Source organism: Lactuca saligna, chromosome 7 (assembly GCF_052625555.1).
Source record: "Lactuca saligna cultivar CGN05327 chromosome 7, ASM5262555v1, whole genome shotgun sequence".
Taxonomy (NCBI): domain Eukaryota; kingdom Viridiplantae; phylum Streptophyta; class Magnoliopsida; order Asterales; family Asteraceae; genus Lactuca; species Lactuca saligna.
The window spans coordinates 20,366,543-20,372,860 of NC_136423.1; positions in this window are offsets into that span (position 1 = coordinate 20,366,543).

Here is a 6,318-nt window from a genome sequence, read left to right on the forward strand (position 1 = left end):
TTGTTACAAAAATTTACAAACTAATTAGATACAAGAAATATAAAAAATAATATACCCTCAAATGCTTTTCAAAGTCTAATCTCCATGTCAGCTCTTCAACTCACTTCTCTAGTTTGTCCTTAGCTTCTCTAAGGGCTCCAGCATCTCTTCAACTCACTTCTCTAGTTTGTCCTTTACCTGACAAGCCATTTGTTCAAGGAAGCAAGCCATTTTTTCCAAAAGATTTCCAAGTTATAGTCGTGTGTAATGTAATTACTTTACTATATTGTATTTAAAAAAAATGGGGATTTACATTTACTTACCAGTTCCCAAAATCGGAAGTAACGCCATATGAGGAAAATTTTGAGCCACATGAAGTTTAGGACCTATATGTGGTAAATGATGCAGGCAACATAAGACATTGAATTTATGTATGAATAAGTGAGCAGGTTGTGAAAATAAGTCTCACCCCATATCCAATAATGAAGAGAGACATAAGGATTATGATCTGAGGAATAGTAGTCATACTGAAAGCTTATCATGCGCAAAACAACTGCCAGAAAGGAATAAAAGGAAATTGTGTGAGAAAAGAAAAAAGTAGCTCAAATAAGGTCATTGGACTATAAAAAGGAAATGGAAGTGTTATGCTATTTCTGTGGCATTTTTGGTAAAAATAAAGAAATCCAAATGTTCTTTGTTATGGAAGTAGCAATAAACATAAGCATGTGGAATTTCTAAAAGTGTATAGAGCTAGAAAGAGGCAGATAGAGAGAGAGAGAGAGAGGTAATACCAAAGTTAAAGCAGATATGCCATCTAAAGGTACCCCTAAATTTGTCCAAGTAAGGTCAATGGTCTCTACAAGTGCATTCCCAAAATAAATACAAATCCATACATGATAACACAGCACAGAGTGATTAAAATTTTAAATGAAGCTACAAATGAGAAATTAACCCACCCAAAACTGGAAAATGAGTATCCCTCATAAACACATTTACAAAGAAGAAATGATAAGTTTAAGACCCAAAGTATAAATGCGAAGTATTTTGTGCGTCCAAAAGGTTAGCTACCTCCCAAATAGATATAAGGGTAAAATGGTCATTTTCAAATTCTTTTAAATTAAACCATCATATCCATGGTAATCAGCAAAGCATTGGAACCTAGATTTTTTTTATATTATAATAAGTAAATACAATATATAGTTTTGACTCTACTGTGTCCGAAAGGTTAGCTACCTGCCAATATATAGTTCTGACTCTACTGGATTTGCAGACTCACTAGAGCTTTCAGCAGCCCTGAACACCACCAAATCAATAAATTCAGCTGTAGATTCATTCAATAGGAAAGATTCATTGATCAAAGATGTCAAGGCAGACAATTTTAAAGATTCCCAAAACATGGAAATATAATATGGGCCTTGTAAAGAAACTTAATCTTCCTACAAACTTTGGGTTTCATTGAAAACTAGCTATCTCCAAAAGCAAACGATGAGATGTACATCATATGATCAACAAGAGAACACCAAGTAAATTGCTGTCAGGAGGCCAAACCAAAGAAACCTTATTCATAAACCCCTGTACTAACATCTATCTAGAAGAAAATGCCCAAAGAAAAACCTTCCTTTGACCAACAAACCCCAATATCAATCAATGATCAGTAATTCAACGTACCTTTTTTTTAGCAGAACCGATCTTCATCTCCATGAGCATATCATCAGATCTTTCTTTGTTCTTCTTTTGTTATGCAGAAGAAACATTATTAGGCCCTGCACCAGTGTTGCCCACCAACTTCATTAACTCTTTGTCGTTGTTGAAATACCTAGCTTCTTTCTTGGTCAACACATCCCAGTAAAAAAGAACAAATGTTCAAAGAACATATATTCTTCCATGGCATCTTCATTATGCATGGCATGTGGAGATTGAAATAACTATACAAATAAAAGCACCGCATAAGATCAAGAAACAGTAAAAAAGAACAAATGTTCAAAGAAAAACAAAAATTAAGTATCTGAGGCACCTTCCATATGGGTCCAGTCACTACTATCCAAGCACTTGACAAGGGTATGCAAAAACTTCATTACCAACCACAATTTATTCGATTACCAAGGGAATTTTGGTTGGGTAGCTCTGCATCAACAAATATGATTTATTACAAAAAGGAATCAATCAACAATGATTAGAAAATATTGAAATAGATAATTGATTACCTGTATTAGTTTTAGGGCTTGTGTTCCCGTTTCTCTTATGCATTTTATACATGAGATTCATCCCAAATTAAGAGATTTGTGAAGATACTTTGAAACAACAAATCCAAAGTGAACAGGCTGCAATAATTTTTTTTAAATAGTAAAATTGGTGAGCAGAAAAGATCAAGTTCTTGGAGATTTCAAAAATATCAAATTTGAGAATTTGCAATGCTTAATGGCCATTGTTCATCGTCAATCTAGAATTTGCAATGTTCATTCAACGCAGTGCTAAGAACCTCAATATTAAACGCCTCTGTTGACTTCAAATTTCCACCCGATGCAGCAGCTGCAGATGCCATTACTGCAGGAATGTTGGCAGTTTTTTTACCCTTCCAACAATCCGTTTTCCCTGTTCCTATTTTTATTTCAGATAAAAGAGAGACAACGTCTGTAGTGGGCTGTGCTTTTTGCCATGTGTTTGCTTTACAAAGTTGCTCCTGAAATGTTTATGTTTGGACACAGTCAGTTTGTTAGACTTAATAAACTACAACAAAGTGAACCTTTTGAGACTACATGCTTGTTTCTTTTTTTACTTAAACTGGACAGAATGACTTAACGAGTTAAATTTAAAATTGATGAATATTGTGAAATTTGTTTTTTTGGAATACAAGGGTAATATGGTCATTAAGTCTCATTTAAAAGGCTTGTTCAGTCTAGAATATAAGGGTAATATGGTCATTAACGTCACAAACCTGAAGAAGACCTTGGGTGGTGCATGGAGCATAGGATAGCGAATCAACAATCCGGCCACTCCTTGACAACGCTTTGGTACAAAGAGCGAACAGAAGCTACTGAAGCAGGATCATTCACGAGAGATGAAGGTGGATCACCATTCACAGAGAACAAAAGAGAATCCAAACAAGATGATTTCCACAGAATCTGCACCCAATAGAATGTTACTTAAAGTAAAGGGCAAATCATTTACTCTTTTTACCATTATAGGTAATGTAATTTATTTTTTACAGGAGATAGCATATAAAAGCTCATAAATTTGTAATACAGGTCAACAGTTTACCTGTGGAAATCTCTCTCTCAATTGAGACAACAGATTAACAGATACATCCCGAATGTGTTCTTCTCTAACAGACAAACTCTTTATGAGAAAACAAGCATGGACAACCAGAGTTGACTCTCTGACCTCAGCAGCATCTCCTGTCTCGCATATTTGAGCCTCCTGCATCCATTACAAGATTCACCTAACATTCCACACATAAAAATAAAAATGCATAATATAAAGGAATTCATAAGAAAAAGAATCACCAGCCATGATAATGCAGTCTCAAAAGCACGATGAACAATGGCCATTAAGCATTGCAAGACAGCTGGCATAAGATTTGGGTTCATTCACGTGGAATCTTTCTAGTATGTTACATTTTCAGGTGGAATCACAACCAAAAACCTAAAAGACTTCATCATTACTAGCAAGTTCCTGCTACTTCCATGATCAAATAAGCAGTAATAGTGTAATAAAGCAACAAATTTATCCTCATTAGAATTGACGAAAACTTTAGTTAACAGGTGAAATCATAAACACAAGTTCATAAGTACAAGTCAACAACTTTGACTGGAATATTATATTGAAATGTCTACATACAATTTAGGATGAACACGTTTTGGAGGGATGAGCTATAATTGCAACAAATACTCATACAAAAGGTAATTATGCATTGTTTCAGCAACAATGTTTGCAACCTGTACATATTTTTCATAGATAGTAAGTTCAAGTCTCCTCATTAGATTTGACAAAAACTTAAGTTAACAGGTGAGTGAATTGGACTATGTTTTAAAAAAGTTGTTTGAAGAAAGCTATCCTAATTCTCAGGATTTCGCCAAACTGTTTGAAGAAAGCTGCATAAACAGTGGAATAATTGAATCAACTTCAAGTTATAATAGATTTCCATAGAGCTCCTTTGAGGCATAAGATGTATAATTTGCTTGTGTATATATGAACACAAGTTAAAATGGCCATTTACACATACACACAGAGAATCAAATTACACATACACACGCAAAGATATCTGTTCATACCTGGTTTGGATTGAAGAAGGCCATGGTTCAGGGGAAGGGGCAAGCAGATAATGCAACAAATGTATCATACAGGGAGGAATGCTTAATTCCATTCCTTCATACACAATCACATTTAGGGCTTCACGCCCATAAACTGCCTCTCAATATTCAACATGTCCTTATCTTCACTATCTAGATGCGAGATTTAGACATGTTGTTCATAGGTCTGGAGCAGTTGATGGTATCGTAGAGGCAGTGATCGACAATCTGTTGAACGGATGAAGCAGAGAAGTCGTCGACAGATGCTCCTAGGTTGGGGAAAAGGGAAGGGTAGGGCTGGTCAAAGAAGGCAACAATGGCGACCACCGGAGAGGAAGGGAGGAGAAAGAATACCGATAAGAAAAGGAAGAGGAAGAAAAGAAAATTTGTACGTACCGTAGGTTTCTTGAGAGAAAAAGTGGTCTGAGGGTTGCGTTTTGCCCTGATTGGCTCCCAATTACCGTAAAGGGTTTGGGTTATGCTATTTATTTGAATCCCCTGGTTTAAGAATGTTGTATTTTACACACCATAAACTCTCTCTCTAGCTCCACCATCGACTGTGAGAACGTGGGTGAAGGCGGAGGCCCTAGGGCTTCTTCTTGCTAATTCAAAGATCAACATCGATGGTAGAAGGTGGAGGCATCAGTAGAGGGAACAATCTAAAAAGAGAGGAGATCGAACCATTTAGTGTGAGGTTCGATTTGGAAGAAATCTCAAACCCTTAACCTTAAACATGATGTGAAGCGATTGATCCATAATTTTCTTCGTCTACGTCAATTCATTGGGCTCGCATAATCGGATGATGGTCATAAATTTAGCATTCTTCGAGAAGGAAGGTGCATCGCCATAGTTTAAGGCTGGAAGAGGCAATGAGGATTGGAGGTAGTGGATGTGGACGAGGGGTGGAGACGAGGGAGAAGAAGGTGGGGTTTAAAAATTTTGGGGATTTCATTTTCCCACCGAGACGCGCGTTTCGTAAAAGAAAATATAAAACGACATTCACATACGGCACACAAGTGCCTTCCGTTTTTTTAATATTTTTACATGAGACACTAATTTAAGGGCACTCAGTAATGCGCGACCTAAATCCTTAAATTTTTTGAAGAGATGACACTTTTTTAAGGTCGCTCTCTAATGCGTAACATAAATCAAAGAGCGTTGTTTTGCGCGTCGTAAAAGGCCTTTTTTCTAGTAGTGGAACCGACAAATAAATATATTAATTAGAAACCTGCTGTCTGCCTAACAAGGAGCTAGACGGTCATAGCAATATCAAAAGAAAACATGTACATGTTTAAGTTTTACAAGCATAACAAAGGGCAATTGACCCATTCAACCTATTTAATTGAACATTTGAACCTCTTATATTTTACCCAGGTAAAAACCTGTGACTTGATGATCTCCACTACTTTGACTGGTGGGATATGGTTACCTTTGATAACTCTAGCACACCTTGCTTTCCATATCCATCATAGTGTCCCATACACAATGTTGATGAAGTTGTTTCTCATAATGCGACAATTCTCCCATGAGTTTGCTAACTCGATCACCTCGCCGACTGTTTTTCATTGGTGCTTAGGTATACTGCACCAATTGTAAGTCCAATCCCAAACATCTTTTGCATACGGACAGGAGATGAGAATGTGATCTGAATCCTCTTTAGCTTCAGAGCAGTGACCACATATTGTGGATCTTGCATTGAGTCCTCTCCTAAATTATTCTTAATTGTTAGGATGTGTTTGTCTTAGCTTTTGAGAGGGCAAAAGTCCTTTTAGGAAAAATTCCAAAAAATCAGGTTTATCTGACTTTTTCAAAAAATTCATTTTTCTTATATCAAAAAGTAGCTTTTATGCTTTTACTAAACATCTTTTAGCTTTTTTATCTTTTCCTAAACGCTAAAAGATGTTTTAAAAGATAAAACAAATACCCCCTTAGTCTTTTCTCCAGCTTCAAGTCATCGTGTTTATGTCAACTACAAAACCAGGTATTAATCTGCTCATCTTAATGTGACATATAAAATTGACTATGTAGTTAATCTGACATAAAATGTATC